General features: G+C 47.2%; 1 non-coding gene and 1 pseudogene across 1 annotated transcript; one reads left to right on the forward strand and one right to left on the reverse strand.

Annotated features, from left to right (window-relative positions):
* Positions 1–14,097: 14,097 nt before the first annotated feature.
* Positions 14,098–14,170, reverse strand: TRNAR-UCG (transfer RNA arginine (anticodon UCG)). Its single transcript has one exon. It is a non-coding gene; the product is annotated as a tRNA-Arg (tRNA).
* A 3,267-nt stretch (positions 14,171–17,437) lies between these two features.
* Positions 17,438–24,025, forward strand: LOC123075534 (chitinase CLP-like; annotated as a pseudogene).
* The last annotated feature ends 2,916 nt before the right edge of the window (positions 24,026–26,941 follow it).

Genomic DNA, 26,941 nt, shown 5'->3' on the forward strand with positions numbered 1-26,941 from the left:
ATCATCCCCGTTCTCTTGAACGCTTCCGCTCGTGATCTACAAGGGTATGTAGATGCACTCCTCCCCTCTCGTTGCTAGTAAACTCCATAGATTGATCTTGGTGATGCGTAGAAATATTTTAATTTCTGCAACGATCCCCAACAGTGGCATCATGAGCTAGGTCTATGCGTAGTTACTATGCACGAGTAGAACACAAGATTGTTGTGGGCGTAGATCATGTCAATTTACTTGCCGCTACTAGTCTTATCTTGATTCGGTGGCATCGTGGGATGAAGCGGCCCGGATCGACCTTACACGTACGCTTACGTGAGACAGGTTCCACCGACTGACATGCACTAGTTGCATAAGGTGGCTAGCGGGTGTCTGTCTCTCCCACTTTAGTCGGATCGGATTCGATGAAAAGGGTCCTTATGAAGGGTAAATAGTAATTGGCATATCACGTTGTGGTTTTACGTAGGTAAGAAACGTTCTTGCTAGAAACCTATAGAAGCCACGTAAAAACATGCAACAACAATTAGAGGACGTCTAACTTGTTTTTGCAGCATATGCCTTGTGATGTGATATGGCCAGAAGATGTGATGAATGATATATGTGATGTATGAGATTGATCATGTTCTTGTAATAGGAATCACGACTTGCATGTCGATGAGTATGACAACCGGCAGGAGCCATAGGAGTTGTCTTTATTTTTTGTATGACCTGCGTGTCATTGAATAACGCCATGTAAATTACTTTACTTTATTGCTAAACATGTTAGCCATAGAAGTAGAAGTAATCGTTGGCGTGACAACTTCATGAAGACACGATGATGGAGATCATGATGATGGAGATCATGGTGTCATGCCGGTGACGAAGATGATCATGGCGCCCCGAAGATGGAGATCAAAAGGAGCAAAATGATATTGGCCATATCATGTCACTATTTGATTGCATGTGGTGTTTATCATGTTTTTACTTCTTATTTGCTTAGTACGACGGTAGTAAATAAGATGATCCCTTATAATAATTTCTAGAAAGTGTTCCCCCTAACTGTGCGCCGTTGCGAAAGTTCGTTGTTTCGAAGCACGACATGATGACCGGGTGTGATAGATTCCAACGTTCACATACACGGGTGTAAGACAGATTTACACATGCAAAACACTTAGGTTGACTTGACGAGCCTAGCATGTACAGACATGGCCTCGGAACACAAGAGACCAAAAGGTCGAACATGAGTCGTATGGAAGATACGATCAACATGGAGATGTTCACCGATGATGACTAGTCCGTCTCACGTGATGATCGGACACGGCCTAGTTGACTCGGATCATGTATCACTTAGATGACTAGAGGGATGTCTGTCTGAGTGGGAGTTCATTAAATAATTTGATTAGATGAACTTAATTATCATGAACTTAGTCTAAAATCTTTACAATATGTCTTGCAGATCAAATGGCCCACGCTAATGTCAACCTCAACTTCAACGCGTTCCTAGAGAAAACCAAGCTGAAAGACGATGGTAGCAACTGTACGGACTGGGTCCGGAACTTGAGGATCATCCTCATAGCTACCAAGAAAGCATATGTCCTTGAAGCACCGCTAGGTGAAGCACCCGTCCCAGCACACCCAGACGTTATGAACGCCTGGCAAACACGTGTTGATGATTACTCCCTGGTTCAGTGCGGCATGCTTTACAACTTAGAACCGGGGCTCCAAAAGCGTTTTGAGCAGCACGGAGCATATGAGATGTTCCAAGAGCTGAAAATGGTTTTCCAAGCTCATGCCCGGGTCGAGAGATATGAAGTCTCCGACAAGTTCTACAGTTGTAAGATGGAGGAGAATAGTTCCGTCAGCGAACACATACTCAAAATGTCTGACTTGCACAACCGCTTGTCTCAGCTGGGAGTTAATCTCCCAGATGACGCGGTCGTTGACAGAATCCTTCAGTCGCTCCCACCTAGCTACAAGAGCTTTGTGATGAACTTCAATATGCAGGGGATGGAAAAGACCATCCCTGAGGTATATTCAATGCTGAAATCAGCGGAGGTGGAGATCAAAAAGGAACATCAAGTGTTGATGGTGAATAAAACCACAAAGTTCAAGAAAGGCAAGGGTAAGAAGAACTTCAAGAAGGACGGCAAAGGAGTTGCCGCGCCCGGTAAGCCAGTTGCCGGGAAGAAGACAAAGAATGGACCTAAGCCTAAGACTGAGTGCTTTTATTGCAAGGGAAACAGTCACTGGAAGCGGAACTGGCCCAAGTACTTAGCGGATAAGAAGGCCGGCAATACCAAAGGTATATGTGATATACATGTTATTGATGTGTACCTAACCAGCTCTCGTAGTAGCTCCTGGGTATTTGATACCGGTGTGGTTGCTCATATTTGTAACTCAAAGTAGGAGCTGCGGAATAAGCGGAAACTGGCGAAGGACGAGGTGACGATGCGCGTCGGGAATGGTTCCAAGGTCGATGTGATCGCCGTCGGCACGCTACCTCTACATTTACCTAAGGGATTAGTTTTAGACCTCAATAATTGTTATTTAGTGCCAGCTTTGAGCATGAACATTGTATCTGGATCTCGTTTAATGCGAGATGGCTAATCATTTAAATCCGAGAATAATGGTTGTTCTATTTATATGAGAGATATGTTTTATGGTCATGCCCCGCTGGTCAATGGTTTATTCTTGATGAATCTCGAACGTGATGTTACACATATTCATAGTGTGAATGCCAAGAAATGTAAGGTTGATAATGATGGTCCCACATATTTGTGGCACTGCCGCCTTGGTCACATTGGTGTCAAACGCATGAAGAAACTCCATGCAGATGGACTTTTGGAGTCTCTTGATTATGAATCATTTGACACGTGCGAACCATGCCTCATGGGCAAAATGACCAAGACTCCGTTCTCCGGAATAATGGAGCGAGCAACCAACTTATTGGAAATCATACATACTGATGTGTGCGGTCCAATGAGCGTTGAGGCTCGCGGTGGCTATCATTATGTTCTCACCCTCACTGATGACTTGAGTAGATATGGGTATGTCTACTTAATGAAACACAAGTCTGAGACCTTCGAAAAGTTCAAGGAATTTCAGAGTGAGGTTGAGAATCAACGTGATAGGAAAATAAAGTTCTTACGATCAGATCGTGGAGGGGAATATTTGAGTCACGAATTTGGCACACACTTAAGGAAATGTGGAATTGTTTCACAACTCACGCCGCCTGGAACACCTCAGCGTAATGGTGTGTCCGAACGTCGTAATCGCACTCTATTGGATATGGTGCGATCTATGATGTCTCTTACCGATCTATCGTTATCTTTCTGGGGTTATGCTTTAGAGACTGCCGCATTCACTTTAAATAGGGCTCCGTCTAAATCCGTTGAGACGACACCGTATGAATTATGGTTTGGAAAGAAATCTAAGCTGTCGTTTCTTAAAGTTTGGGGATGCGATGCTTATGTCAAGAAACTTCAACCTGAAAAGCTCGAACCCAAGTCGGAAAAATGCGTCTTCATAGGATACCCTAAGGAAACCATTGGGTATACCTTCTACCTCAGATCCGAAGGCAAGATCTTCGTTGCCAAGAATGGGTCCTTTCTGGAGAAAGAGTTTCTCTCAAAAGAAGTAAGTGGGAGGAAAGTGGAACTTGATGAGATGACCCCTCTCGAACCAGAAAGTAGCACAGCACAAGAAAATGTTTCTATGGTGCCTACACCGACTAGAAAGGAAGTTAATGATGACGATCATGATCAAGTTGCCACAGAACTTCGTAGGTCCACAAGGACACGTTTCGCACCAGAGTGGTACGGCAACCCTGTTCTGGAAATCATGTTGTTGGACAACGGTGAACCTTCGAACTATGAAGAAGCAATGGCGGGTCCAGATTCCAACAAATGGCTTGAAGCCATGCAATCCGAGATAGGATCCATGTATGAAAACAAAGTATGGACTTTGACAGACTTGCCCGATGATCGGCGAGCGATAGAAAATAAATGGATCTTTAAGAAGAAGACGGACGTGGATGAAAATGTTACCATCTATAAAGCTCGACTTATCGCTAAGGGTTATCGACAAGTTCAAGGTGTTGACTACGATGAGACCTTCTCACCCGTAGCGAAACTGAAGTCCGTCCAAATCATGTTAGCAATTGCCGCATTCTACGATTATGAGATATGGCAAATGGACGTCAAAACGACATTCCTTAACGGCTTCCTTAAGGAAGAATTGTATATGATGCAGCCGGAAGGTTTTGTCGATCCTAAGAATGCTAACGAAGTATGCAAGCTCCAACGCTCAATCTATGGGCTGGTGCAGGCATCTCGGAGTTGGAACATTCGCTTTGATGAGATGATCAAAGCGTTTGGGTTTACGCAGACTTATGGAGAAGCCTGTGTTTACAAGAAAGTGAGTGGGAGCTCTGTACCATTTCTCATATTATATGTGGATGACATACTATTGATGGGAAATGATATAGAATTCTTGGAAAGTATAAAGGCCTACTTGAATAAGTGTTTTTCAATGAAGGACCTTGGAGAAGCTGCTTACATATTAGGCATCAAGATCTATAGAGATAGATCGAGACGCCTCATAGGTCTTTCACAAAGCACATACCTTGACAAGATATTGAAGAAGTTCAATATGGGTCAGTCCAAGAAGGGGTTCTTGCCTGTATTGCAAGGTGTGAGATTGAGCACGGCTCAATGCCCGACCACGGCAGAAGATAGAGAAAAGATGAGTGTCGTCCCCTATGCCTCGGCCATAGGGTCTATTATGTATGCCATGCTGTGTACCAGACCTGATGTAAACCTTGCCGTAAGTTTGGTAGGAAGGTACCAAAGTAATCCCGGCATGGAACACTGGATAGCGGTCAAGTACCTGAAAAGGACTAAGGATATGATTCTCGTTTATGGAGGTGACGAAGAGCTCGTCGTAAAGGGTTACGTCGATGCTAGCTTCGACACAGATCTGGATGACTCTAAGTCACAAACCGGATACGTGTATATTTTGAATGGTGGGGCAGTCAGCTGGTGCAGTTGCAAGCAAAGCGTCGTGGCGGGATCTACATGTGAAGCGGAGTACATGGCAGCCTCGGAGGCAGCACATGAAGCAATCTGGATGAAGGAGTTCATTGCCGACCTAGGAGTTATTCCCAATGCATCGGGGCCGATGACTCTCTTCTGTGACAACACTGGAGCTATTGCCCTTGCCAAGGAGCCTAGGTTTCACAAGAAGACTAGGCACATCAAGCGTCGCTTCAACTCCATTCGCGAAAATGTTCAAAATGGAGACATAGATATTTGTAAAGTGCATACGGATTTGAATGTCGCAGATCCGTTGACTAAACCTCTTCCACGAGCGAAACATGATCAACACCAGAACGCTATGGGTGTACGATTCATCACAATGTAACTAGATTATTGACTCTAGTGCAAGTGGGAGACTGTTGGAAATATGCCCTAGAGGCAATAATAAAATGGTTATTATTATATTTCCTTGTTCATGATAATTGTCTATTGTTCATGCTATAATTGTGTTATCCGGAAATCGTAATACATGTGTGAACACATAGACCATAACATGTCCCTAGTGAGCCTCTAGTTGACTAGCTCGTTGATCAATAGATGGTTACGGTTTCCTGACCATGGACATTGGATGTCATTGATAACGGGATCACATTATTAGGAGAATGATGTGATGGACAAGACCCAATCCTAAGCATAGCACTAGATCGTGTAGTTCGTCTGCTAAAGCTTTTCTAATGTCAAGTAGCATTTCCTTAGACCATGAGATCGTGCAACTCCCGGATACCGTAGGAATGCTTTGGGTGTACCAAACGTCACAACGTAACTGGGTGGCTATAAAGGTGCACTACAGGTATCTCCGAAAGTGTCTGTTGGGTTGGCACGGATCGAGACTGGGATCTGTCACTCCGTATGACGGAGAGGTATCTCTGGGCCCACTCGGTATTGCATCATCATAATGAGCTCAAGTAGTTAGTCACGGGATCATGCATTACGGAACGAGTAGAGTGACTTACCGGTAATGAGATTGAGCGAGGTATTGGGATACCGACGATCGAATCTCGGGTAAGTAAAGTACAGATTGACAAAGGGAATTGTATACGGGATTACTTGAATCCTCGACATCGTGGTTCATCCGATGAGATCATCGTGGAACATGTGGGAGACAACATGGGTATCCAGATCCCGCTGTTGGTTATTGACCGGAGAGTCGTCTCGGTCATGTCTGCATGTCTCCCGAACCCGTAGGGTCTACACACTTAAGGTTCGGTGACGCTAGGGTTGTAGAGATATTAGTATGCGGAAATCCCAAAGTTGTTCGGAGTCCCAGATGAGATCCCGGACGTCACGAGGAGTTCCGGAATGGTCCGGAGGTGAAGAATTATATATAGGAAGTCCAGTTTCGGCCACCGAGAAAGTTTCGGGGGTCACCGGTATTGTACCGGGACCACCGGAAGGGTCCCGGGGGTCCACCGGGTGGGGCCACCTATCCCGGAGGGCCCCATGGGCTGAAGAGGGAGGGGAACCAGCCCCTGGTGGGCTGGTGCGCCCCCTTGGGCCCCCACCTGCGCCTAGGGTTGGAAACCCTAGGGGTGGGGGGCGCCCCACTTGGCCTGGGCGGCAAGCCACCCCCCTTGGCCGCCGCCCCCTTGGAGATTGGATCTCCCAGGGCCGGCGCCCCCCCAGGGGCCCTATATATAGTGGGGGGGAGGGAGGGCAGCCGCACCTGAAGCCCTGGCGCCTCCCTCTCCCTCCCGTGACACCTCTTCCTCCCCGCTTGCGCTTGGCGAAGCCCTGCCGGGATCCGGCTACTTCCACCACCACGCCGTCGTGCTGCTGGATCTCCATCAACCTCTCCTTCCCCCTTGCTGGATCAAGAAGGAGGAGACGTCGCTGCTCCGTACGTGTGTTGAACGCGGAGGTGCCGTCCGTTCGGCGCTAGGATCATCGGTGATTTGGATCACGACGAGTACGACTCCATCATCCCCGTTCTCTTGAACGCTTCCGCTCGCGATCTACAAGGGTATGTAGATGCACTCCTCCCCTCTCGTTGCTAGTAAACTCCATAGATTGATCTTGGTGATGCGTAGAATTTTTTTAATTTCTGCAACGATCCCCAACAATTCCAACTCCGAGATGCTTGCACCAGTCCATAGATGGATCGCTGGAGCTTGCTCATTTTGTTAGCACCTTTAGGATCGGCAAAACCTTCTGGTTGCATCATATACAACTCTTCTTTAAGAAATCCATTAAGGAATGTAGTTTTGTCAACCATTTGCCAGATTTTATAAAATATGGCAATTTGCTAACATGATTTGGACAGAGTTAAGCATCGCTACGAGTGAGATAATCTCATCGTAGTCAACACCTTGAACTTTGTCAAAAACCTTTTTCGACAAGTCTAGCTTTGTAGATAGTAACACTAATATCAGCGTCTGTCTTCCTCTTGAAGATCCATTTATTATCAATGGCTCACCGATCATCGGGCAAGTCAATCAAAGTCCATACTTTGTTCTCATACATGGAACCCATCTCAGATTTCATGGCCTCAAGCCATTTCGCGGAATCTGGGCTTATCATCGCTTCCTCATAGTTCGTAGGTTCGTCATGGTCAAGTAACATGACCTCCAGAACAGGACTACCATACCACTCTGGTGCGGATCTTACTCTGGTTGACCTACGAGGTTCAGTAGTAACTTGATCTGAAGTTACATGATCATCATCATTAGCTTCCTCACTAATTGGTGTAGGAGTCACAGGAACAGATTTCTTGTGATGAACTACTTTCCAATAAGGGAGTAGGTACAGTTACCTCCTCAAGTTCTACTTTCCTCCCACTCACTTCTTTCGAGAGAAAACTCCTTCTCTAGAAAGGATCCATTCTTAGCAACGAATGTCTTGACTTCGGATCTGTGGTAGAAGGTGTACCCAACTGTCTCCTTTGGGTATCCTATGAAAACACATTTCTCCGATTTAGGTTTGAGCTCATCAGGATGAAACTTTTTCACGTAAGCATCACAACCCCAAACTTTAAGAAACGACAACTTTGGTTTCTTGCCAAACCACAGTTCATAAGGCGTCGTCTCAACGGATTTTGATGGTGCCCTATTTAAAGTGAATGCAGCTGTCTCTAATGCATAACCCCAAAACGATAGTGGTAAATCGGTAAGATACATCATAGATCGCACCATATCCAATAAAGTGCGGTTACGACGTTCGGACACACCATTACGCTGTGGTGTCCCATGTGGCGTGAGCTGTGAAACTATTCCACATTGTTTTTAAATGAAGGCCAAACTCGTAACTCAAATACTCTCCTCTACGATCAGATTGTAGAAACTTTATTTTCTTGTTACGATGATTCTCCACTTCACTCTGAAATTCTTTGAACTTTTCAAATGTTTCAGACTTGTGCTTCATTAAGTAGATATACTCATATCTTCTCAAATCATCTGTGAAGGTCAAAAAATAACGATACCCGCCACGAGCAACAATACTCATTGCACCGCATACATCGGTATGTATTATTTCCAACAAGTCAGTAGCTCGTTCCATTGTTCCGGAGAATGGAGTTTTAGTCATCTTGCCCAAAAGCCACGGTTCGCAAGCATGAAATGATTCATAACCAAGTGATTCCAAAAGTCCATCTTTATGGAGTTTCTTCATGCGCTTTACACCGATATGACCCAAACGGCAGTGCCACAAATAAGTTGCACTATCATTATCAACTTTACATCTTTTGGCATCAATATTATGAATATGTGTATCACTACGATCGAGATCCAACAAACTATTTTCATTGGGTGTATGACCATCGAAGGTTTTATTCATGTAAACAGAACAACAATTATTCTCTGACTTTAAATGAATAACCGTATTGCAATAAACATGATCAAATCATATTCATGCTCAACGCAAACGCCAAATAACATTTATTTAGGTTTAACACTAATCCCGAAAGTATAGGGAGTGTGCGATGATGATTATATCAATCTTGAAACCACTTCCAACACACATCGTCATTTCACCCTCAACTAGTCTTTGTTTATTCTGTAACTCCTGTTTCGAGTTACTAATTTTTAGCAACCGAACAAGTATCAAATACCAAGGGGCTACTATAAACACTAGTAAGGTACACATCAATAACCTGTATATCAAATATACCCTTGTTCACTTTGCCATCCTTCTTATTCACCAAATATTCAGGACATTTCCGCTTCCAGTGACCATTTCTTTTGCAGTAGAAGCACTCAGTTTCAGGCTTTAGTCTAGCTTTGGGCTTCTTCACAGAAGTGACAACTTGCTTGCCATTCTACATGAAGTTCCCTTTCTTTCCCTTTGCCCTTTTCTTGAAACTAGTGGTCTTGTTAATCATCAACACTTGATGCTCTTTCTTGATTTCTACCTTCATCGATTTCATCATCATGAAAAGCTCGGGAATCGTTTTCGCCATCCCTTGCATACTATAGTTCATCACGAAGTTCTACTAACTTGGTGATGGTGACTAGAGAATTCTGTCAATCACTATCTTATCTGGAAGATTAACTCCCACTTGATTCAAGCGATTGTAGTACCCAGACAATCTGAGCACATGCTCACTGCTTGAGCTATTCTCCTCCATCTTTTAGCCATAGAACTTGTTGGAGACTTCATATCTCTCAGCTCGGGTATTTGCTTGAAATATTAACTTCAACTCCTGGAACATCTCATATGGTCCATGACGTTCAAAACGTCTTTGAAGTCCCGATTCTAAGCCGTTAAGCATGGTGCACTAAACTATCAAGTAGTCATCATATTGAGCTAGCCAAACGTTCATAACGTCTGCATCTGCTCCTGCAATAGGTCTGTCACCTAGCGGTGCATCAAGGACATAATTCTTCTGTGCAGCAATGAGGATAAACCTTAGATCACGGACCCAGTCCGCATCATTGCTACTATCATCTTTCAACTTAGTTTTCTCTAGGAACACATATAAAACATAGGGAAGCAACAACGCGAGCTATTGATCTACAACATTATTTGCAAAATACTATCAGGACTAAGTTCATGATAAATTAAAGTTCAATTAATCATATTACTTAAGAACTCCCACTTAGATAGACATCCCTCTAATCATCTAAGTGATCACGTGATCCAAATCAACTAAACCATGTCCGATCATCACGTGAGATGGAGTAGTTTTCAATGATGAACATCACTATGTTGATCATATCTACTATATGATTCACGCTCGACCTTTCCGTCTCCAGTGTTCCGAGGCCATATCTGCATATGCTAGGCTCGTCAAGTTTAACCCGAGTATTCTGCGTGTGCAAAACTGGCTTACACCCGTTGTATGTGAACATAGAGCTTATCACACCCGATCATCACGTGGTGTCTCAGCACGAAGAACTGTCGCAACGGTGCATACTCAGGGAGAGTACCTTGAAATTTTAGTAAGGAATCATCTTATAAAGCTACCGCCGAACTAAGCAAAAAAAGATGTATAAAAGATAAACATCACATGCAATCAAAATATGTGACATGATATGGCCATCAACATCTTGTGCCTTTGATCTCCATCTCCAAAGAATCGTCATGATCTCCATCGTCACCGGCATGACACCATGATCTCCATCATCTTGATCTATATCAATGTGTCGTCACATGGTCGTCTCGCCAACTATTGCTCTTGCAACTATTGCTATCGCATAGCGATAAAGTAAAGCAATTATTTGGCGCTTGCATCTTATGCAATAAAAAGACAACCATAAGGATTCTGCCGGTTGCCGATAACTTCAACAAAACATGATCATCTCATACAACAACTTATATCTCATCACGTCTTGACCATATCACATCACAACATGCCCTGCAAAAACAAGTTAGACGTCCTCTACTTTGTTGTTGCAAGTTTTACGTCGCTGCTACGGGCTGAGCAAGAACCGTTCTTACCTTCGCATCAAAACCACAACGATATTTCGTCAAGTTAGTGCTGTTTTAACCTTCTCAAGGACCGGGCGTAGCCACACTCGGTACAACTAAAGTTGGAGAAACTGACAGCCGCCAGCCACCTGTGTGCAAAGCACGTCGGTAGAACCAGTCTCGCGTAAGCGTACGCGTAATGTCGGTCCGGGCCGCTTCATCCAACAATACCGCCGAACCAAAGTATGACATGCTGGTAAGCAGTATGACTTGTATCGCCCACAACTCACTTGTGTTCTACTCGTGCATATAACATCTACGCATAAACCAGGCTCGGATGCCACTGTTGGGGAACGTAGTAATTTCAAAAAAAATTCCTACGCACACGCAAGATCATGGTGATGCATAGCAACGAGAGGGGAGAGTGTTGTCCACGTACCCTCGTAGACCGAAAACGGAAGCGTTAGCACAACGCGGTTGATGTAGTCGTACGTCTTCATGATCCGACCGATCCAAGTACCGAACGTACGGCACCTCCGAGTTCAGCACACGTTCAGCTCGATGACGTCCTGCGAATTCCGATCCAGCAGAGCTTCACGGGAGAGTTCCGTCAGCACGACGGCGTGATGACGGTGATGATGTTGCTATCAACGCAGGGCTTCACCTAAGCACCGCTACGATATGACCGAGGTGGAATATGGTGAAGGGGGGCACCGCACACGGCTGGGAGAGATCAACAGGTCAACTTGTGTGTTCTAGGGTGCCCCCCTGCCCCCGTATATAAAGGAGCAAGGGGGGAGGCCGGCTGGCCCCTGTAGGGCGCGCTAGGAGGAGTCCTCCTCCTAGTAGGAGTAGGACTCCCCTTTCCTACTCCTACTAGGAGGAGGAAAGGAAGGAGGAGAGGGAGAAGGAAGGAGAGGGAGGAAAAGGAGGAAAGAGGGGCCGGCCCCCTAGTCCAATTCGGTTTGGGCTAGGGGGGCCGCGCACCCTGCCTCCTCTCTTCCACCACTTGGCCATGAGGCCCATTACTTCTTCCTCGTATTCCCGTAACTTCCCGGTACCCCGAAAAATACCCGAATCACTCGGAACCTTTCCGATGTCCGAATATAGTCGTCCAATATATCGATCTTTACGTCTCGACCATTTCGAGACTCCTCGTCATGTCCTCGATCTCATTCGGGACTTCGAACAACCTTCGGTACATCAAATCACATAAACTCATAATACCGATCGTCACAGAACTTTAAGCGTGCGGACCCTATGGGTTCGAGAACTATGTAGACATGACCGAGACACGTCTCCGGTCAATAACCAATAGCGGAACCTGGATGCTCATATTGGCTCCCACATATTCTACGAAGATCTTTATCGGTCAAACCGCATAACAGCATACGTTGTTCCCTTTGTCATCGGTATGTTACTTGCCCGAGATTCGATCGTCGGTATCTCAATACCTAGCTCAGTCTCGTTACCGGCAAGTTTCTTTACTCGTTCCGCAATACATCATCTTGTAACTAACTCATTAGTCACATTGCTTGCAAGGCTTACAGTGATGTGCATTATCGAGCGGGCCCAGAGATACCTCTCCGATAATCGGAGTGACAAATCCTAATCTCGATCTATGCCAACTCAACAAGTACCATCGGAGACACCTGTAGAGCACCTTTATAATCACCCAGTTACATTGTGACGTTTGGTAGCACACAAAGTGTTCCTCCGGTATTCGGGAGTTGCATAATCTCATAGTCATAGGAACATGTATAAGTCATGAAGAAAGCAATAGCAACATATTAAACGATCAAGTGCTAAGCTAACAGAATGGGTCAAGTCAATCACATCATTCTCTAATGATGTGATCTCGTTAATGAAATGACAACTCATGTCTATGGCTAGGAAACTTAACCATCTTTGATTCAACGAGCTAGTCAAATAGAGGCATACTAGTGAAACTCTGTTTGTCTATGTATTCACACATGTATCAAGTTTCTGGTTAATATAATTCTAGCATGAATAATAAACATTTATCATGAAATAAGGAAATAAATAATAACTTTATTATTGCCTCTAGGGCATATTTCCTTCACCACTTACTAAAGAATTAGGACCTAAAGGTGCATTTTGAAAGAATTAGGACTAAAGTGACACCCCGATGAAACTTTTAGGACCTCCAGTGCATTTAACTCTTTTTAGATCTGTTCGCTTCATTTAAGTCATTCAATACATATCTACAAATTTAGTTATGTTGATAAAAATTTAAATTGTAAATGCATGAAAAAAAGAAACAATTGAGTTAAAAAAATCATATTTGTGTTCTCGTGTCCATGTTTAGTCCTTATCAAAGAATGAAAATGAATTCCAAACATGAGGGTGCCAGGAGACAACCCCGAACATTAAGTTTTTTTTAGTTGTGAAAAATGGAAACGAAGTCAGAAAAAAGAATGAAACTTGGCATGATGCCCACATATCACACCTAGAGGCTAAATTAAATGTTTGAGAATGTTCTCAAGAGTTGTGCCGTACATTACTTAGAAAGCGGACAATCTTCAAGAAAAGATCATGGTTTCGAAATGGAACATGTAATATTTGAAGGCAAAGCGGCTGCTGCTTCATCCGCTGGCCTTGAATTTTTTGCATGGCAGTGCACGGCCTAGCTAGCTCTCGGTGTATGTATCATATCTTGAGTTCGTTGTTGACACGTTTTGTACCTCTACGTGCCAGCTGCATCGTTTCACTCCCGGGAGCGTTCCCTCTATGTAGAGAGGAGATATAGAGGAGAGACGAATACACACACATGCGATTTTCATTAGTGCCGAGCTGTTTCTCCGGCGACCCCATCTCAATGACTGCGTGCAAAACCGTCCGAGAGTGCGTGCCTCCAAAATACGTGCTCCTTGAGAACCCGATTTTGCCTTTATTTGCGTGAGTCAAACCAAATATGCTAGACACATGGACCTTTATGGATGAGCTGACTTGTCATTTTCTAATTAGGCTAAATAACCCTCTTCTCCTAGTTAATGGGCCCCCCTGATTTTAACTGATGGGGGTGGGCGCTAAGGCCCGTAAAGCCCCGTAATCCTCTGTTGATGTAGCGAAGCCGGAGTCAAACTGTTGAAAAATATAGGGTACAACCCGAGTTGTCTTTCCGTACTGTTGTCCCGAAGAGAAATTTGACAGGAGAGAAAAAAAACAACGACCACAGGGGAGTCGAACCCAAGACCTTCTGATCCGAAGTCAGACGCGCTAATCCACTGCGCTATGCGGTCACTATGCTGGTAAAACATTAACACAGTACTGGAGATCGCGGTTTATCAAGTTCAGAGTAAGGACGTACACACAAAGAAAGCACAACACGTAATCCACTGCGCAAGGCCAGAACCAATGATCTCCAGGAGCTAGTAATAATTGCAAACCGTTCAACAGATAAATGCAATAAGATATTCACAGATTTCAGGGGGCGCAGAACAATACCATCCTGGTTACAACCAGAAACACAGACAATCACCATTCACGGTGGTAGATGCAGTAGAAAACTGAATTATAACAGAATGCTTCATTGACAAGTCTGGAACTACGATGAAACATGCAAGTAATTAAATTTAAAAAATTGTACCCCAAGGTGTTCTACAAGGTAGCAAAGGGAAAAATCTGCAGCTTCTCATTGTCAGCTACAACAAAGGGTGCAAACAGGAAACACACTAAAAGTTGACTATTAAGATGACCACTTATCAAGCGGTCAAATCAATTCTCCAGTAAAGCAAAGCAAGTAGTGATATGAGGCATAAATATTGCTAAATATCAAATACAGAGAAGACCATAAGAGCATCTCAACTAGCCTCCTCAGGACGCCCCACAGGACACCTTTTTAGGCTCGGTTTTAGGCTTGGACGGCACTTTTCGTCGAAAAACGGCCCAGCCACGCCCCCAACGCCTCCCAGGACGTCAAAATAGCGCCGGCAAACTCAGGCGAAACCCGACGCGTTGGGGTCTCTTGGGGGCGCCGCCGGAAGTTTCGGCGAATCCTGTCTCACCAGATGTCCTTTTTCTTGGCCCACTTAATCATTCTCCTCACAAACTTTTGCGTGGGGTGGGGTGTGACTGGGAAGATGCCCTCTTTATTTCGCCGGATGACCCCCAAGACACCAACTTTTTTGGTTCGGTGATGTTCTTGAGGGTGCCAACGGCTGGAGATTCTCTAAGGCGGATTGGCAAATATTTCAGGAGCAAAGTAAAACGACTTGGTAACTGTAGCATCAACACAACCAATAGCCCCTTTCAGCCGGAAAGTTCATCGAAACAAGAATCCCATTGTTAGATTGTGGAGGAAAATGAAGCCTTCTCAGGATGTTTGCTCTCTGAGCCGTCAGATTGGCCGTCCAAAAAGATCCAGGCCGTTGGATCTTGATGGATGGATGTGGGCCGTTGGACGAAACTGATGTTACAACCAATGAATAGTGCTGCATCTTTCTTACTTCTGGTTTTTTTCCATATCTCGCTGACTGGTGAGCCAAGCCCTGGGTGGTCCACCACTCTCAGTGACTCTGGAGCCCTGTGCGACCGGTGCAATTTCAAGTGGGCGCGGGGTCATGCCACCGCGTGTAAAATTGGGTGGCCGCCGAGGGTAATTTCGTCAATCCATGTTATTGCCCTCGCGTGGCGCTTCATGTATGGCTGGTCATGCTTAGAGGCGAGACAGTGATTGGAATCGGAGGAATCCTAGCCGACGGCATCGTTCCTCTGCCCTTCCTCTCTCTGGCCCGAGCCACCACCTCTCTGCGCCTCCCCACCGGATCCTATTGCCAATGCTCAAGTCTTGGCGAACACCCGACGATGGTCGATAAGGAGATCCAGCGCGAGTCGCTGCCGCCGCATCTTCTCCACCTCCAGCGCATCATTCCCCGATCTCTTGTGCTCCCCCGCTCCCCTGTCTGGCGGTGCTCCCTACCGCCGCCGTCACGACATCTTCTCCTCCCCCACCGTCGGTCAAAGGAGAAAGGAAGAAGTGGTCGAACAGGCCCGGGGCAGCAACCTCACGAAATGATTACAACAACAAAAATAATGAAGATCAGAGCGTCGAATATAGAAGACACGAAGGAGGAAAGGAAGATGCGCCGCCTGGCCGCTGCTGCTCAACAAGCGAGTACAGATCAATCTGATCTCCACGCTATGTCTATCTCCGCTTGCCTAGATCATATCAATCTTATCTCAACGCTATGTCTATCTTCGTTTGCCTAGATAATATCAATTTGATCTCCACGCTATGTTTATCTCGGATTCTCCGTTTGCCAACAATATTCATGGAGAGATGCATATCAAACTCATGGAGAATGATGAATTCCTGCCTCGGGAATCCATATCAGTTATGACAGAGGCGTGAGGATTTACAGCTCGGCCAGATCTTTCTTTCTTGTTTGCAATCACGTAATAAGAGGGGGCATGTTAAAAAACCCTCATATAAATAAGATAAGATGCACGTGAGAAAAAAAATAGTGTATGTCATAGGTGGGTAATTTTTTTCCTTCTTTTTTTTGCGAGATAATTTCTTTCATCTTTAATGTAAATAGGTAATGGTTGAGATCCAACAGCACACATGCACACCCTATCCCTATGAGTACCTCCGAAAGACTGAACCAACATATCATCTTAAAATTTACGAAGTCACTGTAGGCACATCGTCGTCGACGGGAACGGCTCCTTTCACTGAATGAGCATCGTCGGAAATCCTCAAATAAATCCAGCAATAAATGCGAGCATCAGGATTTGAACCCTGGTAGGCTAGGGATACCACAGTCCCTCTAACCGTCTCGTTTTTTAAGATATTAAATTGAGGGTCGGATATTTCTGATTAACATGAGCATTTCTAGCTTATTTCCCTATTTTTGAACCGTATTTTTGTTTCAGTATATTGTAGATATACGCTCCAAATACTTGACTATGTTTTACTGCGGTTGACATATCGGAACAACACAGTGACGATGTTGTGTACACATCGTAAAGTCAGCGGCCTTCTCTCGCTGGTCGCTGCAGGAGAAGTGCTCGTCAATTTCTGCGGACCGTGCTTTTGCTCGGCCGCCGCACATTGGAAGCGACGAGAGAGCGAAAGTTTGGCGGCTACAAGAGAATGAACAATCTGGTGGGTAGTGGGCTCCATACATATATGCGAGTATACTTTTTCAGTTTGTCTAATTTACATCTAGATGTTTTTTAATAATGTCATATATAATCTTTTACAAATACATAATGCAACAATAAAAAATAAAAAAAACTAGAAAAAAAAATCACAAATAGAGTTGACATCAGTTTAGATGTGACATAACTATGTCATATGTAGATGTGTCCTAAACAGACCTATACTTTTTTGTGCAATCCAATAGGGTCAAGCATGGTTTGTCTACGCACATTGCATGCATATCTTCCCGCTTGCCACGAATCCGGTGTGCAAAGATCACACTTGCTCCGTAGAATCCAACCCACCATATAATGACACGCACACGCGTCGATCCAGACATCCACTTCCACACTGACAAACAAAGATGACACGAGTGCTCCTCCTCGTCCTGGCCGCGTCGCTCGTTGCGCTGGCGTATTCGTCAAAAACGCGAGTTTTCCTCTAAACCCTAGAACCCCTGGCGGCGACTAGGTTTTGGGTGGATCTCGACGGCGGCCGCTGAATCCATCGGCGGGCCGCAAGGAAAAGCTCGGGGACGATGGCAACATCGGCTGCCGGCAAAGGATGGAAGAGGAGCGGTGCCCTATCCCCTCGCTCCGCGCGGGCGCAGATGGAGGAGGCACTTGGCAAGCTGGACATCTCCGAGGAGGAGGCGACGCCTCTGGTGATCGACGATGCCAACGATGATGCTCCGGCAAAGTGGCTACTGGCAGGGAAGGTTTTGCACCGGAATCTCCTCCACATACAAACGATCTGCAACGCCTTATGTCCTGCATGGGGAAACCCTAGGGGGCTGGAATTCCGGCCCCTAGGGGAGAACTTGTTCGCTGCTGAATTCGACTCCAAGCGAGATCGAGATCGCGTCTGGGAAGGCGCTCCTTGGCACATTAGCAAAAACGCGGTGATCCTGGAGTACTTTGAAGAGCACATGCAGCCGTCGGAACTCAAGTACGACAGGTTGCCGGTCTGGGTTAGGGTAGTTAATCTACCTTTTAACCTCAGGAATAACACAAGAGGCTTGGCGATAGCGCGCCAGATTGACAAAAATGCTGCCATCGCCCAGATTGATCCAGTGGGGGGGGGGGTTCCTCAGGGCACGAGTCACCATCGACGTGCTCAAACCCCTCCGCAGATGGATTGTCATTGAATCAACCAAGAGAGATCAAGTGGACTGCTATGATATTGAGTATCAATAGATACGCCACTTCTGTTTCTCTTGTGGACGATTAGGTCATGCCGATCTCTTCTGTCCCACCCCAGGGACAAGGGATGCTAATGGCGATCTTCCCTTCAAGGTAAGCCTCCGGGCGCCCGAGGATCGGAAGAAAGGTTTTTCTGGGGAGAACTTGACAAAGGCGAAGCCAGAGTCGCAGCGCAGCACACGAGAATCACGCTCGTCTAGTTCCAAGCAGAAAGATGGGGTTGAAGTGACCTCTCCTGTCAAGAGCCCATCTCTGAACAAGAGGAAAGGAGGGCCACCTACTCAAGTCTATCAGAAAGTGGTGACAACTCCCCTTGCTATCACATAGAAAGGAGAAGCGCTTGAAAACGAAAATGATCAGCGGGGAGTGGCTCCAGTTGGAGAGACAGAGGATCTGGGATCCGTCTTTGTGGAGAGAGAAACAAAGAAGAAGAAACCGACACCCCCTTCGTCGGAAACATCGGCAGCGACTGCTAGTCAGCGCTGCCAGTCGCAATGAGTACTATCAGCTGGAACTGTCGAGGGCTTGGGAACCCTCAGACAGTTCGAGAGCTTCGCAAGATTGTGAAGCAAGAAGGACCCGCCCTTCTGTTCGTAATGGAGACCAAGATCAAGGGCAAAAGAGTGGAAGATCCGAAATTTACTTTAGGTTTTTCTGGTTGTTATGCCGTCGACAGCGACGGGCTTAGTGGAGACGTTAGTCTGAATAATTTCAGTCAATCTCACATTGATGTATCTGTCAAACAGGATAATAAAACTTGGCGTTTCACTGGTTTCTATGGAGCGCCACGAGTGGAAAATAGACATCACAGCTGGCGGTTTCTCTGCACGCTTTTTGCTGTCCCGCATGATGCATGGATCTGCATGGGTGATTTTAATGAAACGATGCAAGCGGACGAGCATTTCAGTGTTAATGCGCGGCCGGAATACCAGATGAGGGCGTTCCGGGATGCGGTTGACGATTGTTCCTTACAAGACTTGGGATGGAGAGGTATTCCCTATACATGGGATAACAGATAACCTGGACTCGCAAACGTGAAAGCCAGGTTGGATCGAGTGCTTGCCAATGCGGGGTTTCTGAACCTGTTTCAGTTTACTTCGGTCAAGCATTTAAGCAGTGTGGAGTCAGACCATTGCTTCGTCGTAGCCGAACTCAGAACAAGTTTGAATAACAGTTGGCCTCGAGCAAAACGAAGCTTCAGATACGAAGATGTATGGCAATCTCATAGTCAGTATGACCAGCTCGTGCGCAATTTATGGCAAGCCGGTGCTGGCCAGAGAGGTTTGCAAGGTGTAGTGGATGCACTAGGGACAGTGTAGAAAGATCTAGGAGCCTGGGGCGAGCGAGAATTTGGAAATCTCTCAAAGAAAGTTCGCAAATTTCAGAAGCGCCTAGACCGGCTACGGAGCGCCTCGATGGGCCGAGGGCCTACGGAGGAGGAGCTAGCGGTAGCATCGCAACTGCGAGAAGCCATGAGACAAGAGGAGATCTGGCTTAAGCAAAGGTCGCGAGTGCTCTGGTTACGGGTGGGAGATCGCAATAACGGATACTTTCAAGCTCAAGCCGCCCATCGCAAGAGGATTAACCGTATCACTTCTCTGGAAAATTCACAAGGCCAAATTCTGCAAGATCCAGAGGAGGTGAAGGAGGAAATTAGCAACTTCTATCACGCTTTGTATCAGACACAAGGTTTCGAACCCATGGATGAACTTTTGAACTGCGTGCAACCCAGCATCACCGAGCAAATGAACGATCATATTAATAAACAATATGTGGCGGCAGAAGTGAAAAAGGCCCTGTTTGACATGGCGCCATCCAAGGCCCCGGGGGTCGATGGTTTTACAGCAGGTTTTTACCAACGGCATTGGGAGATCCTTGGCGAGGATATTACAATGGCCGTGCTAGAGTTCCTGAACGGAGGAGAATTACCTTTGGGACTGAACGACACTTCCATCACATTGATTCCCAAGGTACGACATCCACAAAAAATTTCTCAGTTCAGGCCGATTGCACTATGCCCTGTCCTTGATAAGATTGCAGTGAAAGCAATTGCAAATAGAGTTCGAGGGATTTTGGATGAGGTGATTGGAGAGGAACAAAGCGCCTTCGTCCCGGGACGCTTAGTCACAGATAACATACTGGTGGCGTACGAAAGTATTCATGCTATCAAGAGGCGAAAGAAGGGGAAAAATGCATGTTGCGCGGTGAAGCTTGACATGCTCAAAGCATATGATAGAGTGGAATGGCATTATCTCAAGGCGATGCTCTTCAGGCTGGGCTTCGGTGATAACTTTATTCGTTTGATTATGAAGTGTGTGACTTCAGTCCGGTTCACGATCAAGGTTAATGGAGATCTTCTCCCTTATTTTACCCCTTCAAGGGGGCTTCGTCAAGGATGCCCCATGTCACCATACTTGTTCTTAATATGTGCTCAGGGCCTTACATCACTCCTGAATAATTTTGGTGGCGCATATGTTGATAGAGGCATCCGGGTGAGCGTTCATGCACCGTGGGTTAACCACCTACTATTTGCTGACGACAGCTTGATTTTCCTCAGTGCAAAATCTCAAAGCACAGAGATGCTCAATGAGATTCTCCGGATTTACGCTGAGTGTTCTGGACAGGCAATGAACCGAGAGAAAAGTTCGATCTATTTCAGTGCCAACATGGGACAGCCCCTACGACAGAGTTTGAAGCAATCCCTTGGCATTTTCGTGGAAGCTTTCTCTGAACGTTACCTGGGCCTCCCGACGGCGATTGGCAAAATCACCAGTGGGACTTTTGATCACATGGTGGACAGGTGTCGCGATAAAATGCGTGGCTGGTCAGAGCGAAACATGGCCTGTGCGGCTAGGGAGGTTCTTCTCAAGACAGTCGTCCAGTCGATTCCCACTTTCAGTATGAGTTGTTTCCTCCTGACTAAGAAAGTTTGCAAGTCGATCACTTCCTGTATGGCTAAGTACTGGTGGGGCAGTTCGATCGACAAACGTTCCCTACATTGGCTCTCTTGGGAAAAGCTGGAGGTGCCGAAAGTGAAGGGCGGCATGGGTTTCCGCAACATGCAAGGTTTCAACCTAGCGATGCTTGGGAAACACGGCTGGCGCCTTCTCACCAGACCGGATTCTTTGTGTGCTAGGGTACTGAAGGGCAAATATTATCCTCACACGGATTTTCTTAATGCGACAGTTCCGGCCAGAGCTTCGGCAACCTGGAAGGCCATAGTTGCAGGGCGAGATGCATGACATGTTGGTCTCATTCGTCGAGTAGGCGATGACTCAACCATCTCAACATGGACAGATAGTTGGATTCCGAATACGACCGCACTGAAACCCTCGGGGCGCATCGGCACTGCGTCGTTAACAAGGGTCTCAGATCTTATTGATGAATACACGGGGAACTGGAATGAACAACTTGTCCGTCAGAATTTCTTGCACCCGGACGCGGTAGCCATCCTAAATATACCACTCAATCCGGCGGGTGGTGAAGATACTTTGGCCTGGGCTTTGGAGAAGTCGGGTATCTACACTGTGAAATCAGCGTATCGTTCTCTTATGACTCGCAATGAGCTTGGCTCTTTAGAGGAAGGGGCGATTACAGAAACTTCATCAGCTAACAAACAGTTGTGGACTGCTTTATGGCGACTACGAGTCGTTCCCAAAGTTCGGGTATTTTGGTGGAGAGTTCTCCGAGGGATACTCCCTGACTCGACCACCTTGCGCTATCGTCACATCAAGCAGTTGGGTCTGTGCGATGTTTGCAAAGCGATGGACGAGGACATGCTACATGCACTAATCCATTGTACTCATGCAAAGGCTTTCTGGGCTGCCGCTAAGGACAGATTCCAGCTCTCTCTCCCACGCTTGCACCATGACACGTGGGCACCTGATATTCTGCTTGATCCTATGTTCATTGATGAGGAAAGATGCAAGATAATTACCATTATACACAACATTTGGTCGTCACGGAACAATTGGACTCATGATCGTGAAGGTTACAACCCTGTTCAAGCGTTGAAGTGGATTCACGAGACCTTGGCGATCCTGGAACTTCCTTCCTTGGTAAGGAAAGCGAGGGCGGGTCAGTGCTGGAGGCCACCTGAAGCTGGTTGGCTCACTATAAACACTTACGGCGCACTTATGTTGAGGACATGAAGGGAGGAGCAGGAGGCGTGGCTAGGTCACACATTGCGTTCCTTGGTGCCTGGTGCAAACCTCTGGTTGGCATTACGGACCCCTTCATTGCGGAGTTGTTTGCTCTTCGAGACGGGATGATTTTTGCGCAACTTCGTGGTTTCTCACATGTGATCATGGAGATTGACTGCCTGGAGCTAGTTGATCTATGAAAATCGCGCAGCAACACAAGATCAGTTGCTGCGCCTATCTTGAATGAATTAGAGGAAATTGGTGCTACCTTTGCTTCTCTTTCGGTTACTCATGTGAGTAGGGAAGCTAATATGCCGGCGCATCAGTGTGCTCGTCTAGCTAGTACACTGGATGGCACCGAGAGTTGGCTTGATGCAAGCCCTGATTTTTTGGTTTCTTGCCTGCGGGCTGATTGTAACACTATGATCCTACGTTAATAAAGTTCCTGAATTCGACGAAAAAAAAAGGACCCCGCTACCTCCCTCTACACAATCCCCTTCCACCAGGGCGCCAGCCTCGTCCTTGACATAGCCGGCCCGCTGGTCTGGTCCACGTGCCAGCGCGGCGATCTGCCGACAGATATCCCGTGCAGTAGCCCCAGCTGCCTCCTCGCCAACGCCTACCCCGCCCCGGGCTGCCCCGCGCCCAGCTGCGGCAGCGGCAGCCACGACAAGCGGTGCACGGCGTACCCATACAACCCGGTCACCGGCGCGTGCGCCGCCGGGAGCCTCGCCCGCACGACGCTCGTAGCCGACACCACCGACGGGAATAACCCGGTGAGCGAGGTGTACGTCCGGGTCCTGGCGGCGTGCGCGCCGAGGAAGCTCTTGGCGTCGCTGCCCGGCCCGGGGCTCCACGGGTGTAGCCGGGCTCGGGGGCTCCGGCCTTGCGCTGCCGGCTCAGGTGGCGTCCACCCAGAAGGTCGCCAACAAGTTTCTCCTCTGCCTCCCCAGCGGCGGCCCTGGCGTGGCCATCTTCGGCGGCGGCCCGCTCCCGTGGCCGCAATTGACGCAGTCGATGCCGTACACGCCGCTCGTCACCAAGGGCGGCAGCCCCGCGCACTACATCTCCGTCAAGGCCATCCAAGTGGAGGACACCCGCGTCTCCGTCTCAGAGCGCGTGCTCGCCACCGGCGGCGTGATGCTCAGCACGAGGCTGCCCTACGCCTTGCTCCGCCACGACGTGTACCGCCCGTTGGTGGACGCGTTCACCAAGGCCCTGGCGGCGCAGCCTGCCAACGGAGCGCCCGTGGCGCGCGCCGTGAAGCCTGTGGCACCGTTCGAGCTGTGCTACGACACGAAGTCGCTGGGCAACAACCCCGGCGGGTACTGGGTGCCGAACGTCGGGCTGGCGCTCGACGGCGGGAGTGACTGGTGGATGACTGGGAAGAACTTCATGGTGGACGTCAAGCCGGGGACGGCGTGCGTTGCGTTCGTGGAGATGAAGGGGGTGGAGGCCGGCGACGGCAGGGCGCCGGCGGTGATCCTCGGAGGAGCCCAGTTGGAGGAGCTCGTGCTCGACTTCGACATGGAGAAGAAGCGGCTCGGGTTTCTCAGGTTGCTACACTATATGGATTGCAGCAGATTCAATTTCACTCGAAGCGCTTAGAACTGTCACTGCCTGTAATGATAAGTTTGTATATCTACGGTATATTATTCGACCACTCCCTGAATAATTCAGGATGGACGCGGTCCGGGCCGGACCGGTCCGGTCCCTAACCGAGCCTCCCTTTGGACCGGCCGAAACTGGCACGGACCGGATCCTGTTTCCTAGGACCGGACCGGCTGCGCCTCAGCTCGGTGCGGACCGAAGGGACCGACTGGACCGAGTACAGTTTGTGCGTGGGAGTGCGCTGGAAGCCTTTTTAGAACTATTTTGACAACAAATTTGAACGTATAGATCATTAGGTTGCAAAAGAGGTTCAAATGGACGAAAAATAAGCAAGTTTGCAACAAAAACAGCACAGGAAGGTGTCCAACTGAAGAAAGTTCAGAGGGACTGAACAAATACCAACTGAAGAAAGTTCAGAGGGACTGAACAATTACCAACTGAAGAAATTTCAGAGAGATGGAACAAGTACAAACTGTCGGCGTGGACATGCAGGACTTCAGGTGCACGTGCAGCAGCTCCGACCCCCGCGTCCTCCAGCTTTGTGCTCGACGGCGGCTAACAGGCGAGGAGGTGGTCGAAGACGGGCAGGTGGTGTTGGGGAACGTAGTAATTTCAAAAAAATTCCTACGCACACGCAAGATCATGGTGATGCATAGCAACGAGAGGGGAGAGTGACGTCCATGTACCCTCGTAGACCGTTAAGCGGAAGCGTTATAACAACGCGGTTGATGTAGTCGTACATCTTCACGATCGACCGATCCTCAGCACCGAACGTACGGCACCTCTACGTTCAGCACACGTTCAGCTCGGTGACGTCCCGCGAACTCACGATCCAATAGAGCTTCCGGGAAGAGCTTCGTCAGCACGACGGCATGGTGACGGTGATGATGATGCTACCGACGCAGGGCTTCACCTAAGCACCGCTACGATATGACTGAGATGGATTATGGTGGAGGGGGCACCACACACGGCTAAGAGATCAATAGATCAATTGTTGTGTCTTTGGGGTGCCCCCCTACCTCTGTATATAAAGGGGGGAGGAGGAGAGGGTCGGCCAAGGGAGAGGCGCGCCCAAGGGGGGGCAATCCTACTCCAATTAGGTTTGTCCTCTACCTTTCCTATTCCAAGAAGGAGAAGGGGGAAGGAGGAGGTGGAGAGAAGGAAGGAGAGGGGGGCCGCCGCCCCTTCCCCTTGTCCAATTCGCATTGGGGCAAGGGGGGCCGCGTGCCACCTCCTGGCTGCCCTCTCTCTTCTCCACTAAGGCCCAATAGCTTCCCGGGGGGGGGGGGGGTTCCGGTAACCCCCGGTACTCCGGTATATGTCCGAAACCTCCCGGAACCTTTCCGGTGTCCAAACATAGTCGTCCAATATATCGATCTTTACGTCTCGACCATTTCGAGACTCCTCATCATGTCCGTGATCACATCCGGGACTCCGAACTACCTTCGGTATATCAAAACATAAAAACTAATAATACCGATCGTCACAGAACTTTAAGCGTGCGGACCCTACGGGTTAGAGAACTATGTAGACATGACCGAGACACGTCTCGGGTCAATAACAAATAGCGCAACCTGGATGCTCATATTGGCTCCTACATATTCTACGAAGATCTTTATCGGTCAAATCGCATAACAACATACGTTGTTCCCTTTGTCATCGGTATGTTACTTGCCCGAGATTCGATCGTCGGTATCTCAATACCTAGCTCAATCTCGTTACCGGCAAGTCTCTTTACTCGTTACGTAAGGCATCATCCCGCAACTAACTCATTAGTCACATTACTTGCAAGGCTTATTGTGATGTGCATTACCGAGAGGGCCCAGAGATACCTCTCCGACAACCGGAGTGACAAATCCTAATCTCGATCTATGCCAACTCAACAAGTACCATTGGAGATACCTGTAGAGCACCTTTATAATCACCTAGTTACATTATGACGTTTGGTAGCACACAAAGTGTTCCTCCGGTAATCGGGAGTTGCATAATCTCATAGTCATAGGAACATGTATAAGTCATGAAGAAAGCAATAGCAGTAAACTAAACGATCAAGTGCTAAGCTAGCGGAATGGGTCAAGTCAATCACATCATTCTTCTAATGATGTGATCCCGTTAATCAAATGACAACTCATGTCCATGGCTAGGAAACTTAACCATCTTTGATTAACGAGCTAGTCAAGTAGAGGCATACTAGTGACACTATGTTTGTCTATGTATTCACACATGTATTATGTTTCCGGTTAATACAATTCTAGCATGAATAATAAACATTTATCATGATATGGGGAAATAAATAATAACTTTATTATTGCCTCTAGGGCATATTTCCTTCAGTCTCCCACTTGCACTAGAGTCAATAATTACACAGTAGTGATTCTAACACCCATTGAGTAGTGGTGTTTATCATGTTTTGCTCGTGGAAGAGGCTTAGTCAACGGGTCTGCAACATTCAGATCCGTATGTATATTGCAAATCTCTATGTCTCCCACCTGGACTTGATCCCGGATGGAATTAAAGCGTCTCTTGATGTGCTTGGTTCTCTTGTGAAATCTGAATTCCTTTGCCAAGGCAATTGCACCAGTATTGTCACAAAAGATTTTCATTGGTCCCGATGCACTAGGTATGACACCTAGATCGGATATGAACTCCTTCATCCAGACTCCTTCATTTGCTGCTTCCGAAGCAGCTATGTACTCCGCTTCACACGTAGATCCCGCCACGACGCTTTGTTTAGAACTGCACCAACTGACAGCTCCACCGTTCAATGTAAGCACGTATCCGGTTTGCGATTTAGAATCGTCCGGATCAGTGTCAAAGCTTACATCGACGTAACCATTTACGACGAGCTCTTTGTCACCACCATAAACGAGAAACATATCCTTAGTCCTTTTCAGGTATTTCAGGATGTTCTTG

Source organism: Triticum aestivum, chromosome 3D (assembly GCF_018294505.1).
Source record: "Triticum aestivum cultivar Chinese Spring chromosome 3D, IWGSC CS RefSeq v2.1, whole genome shotgun sequence".
In the NCBI taxonomy this organism is placed as follows: domain Eukaryota; kingdom Viridiplantae; phylum Streptophyta; class Magnoliopsida; order Poales; family Poaceae; genus Triticum; species Triticum aestivum.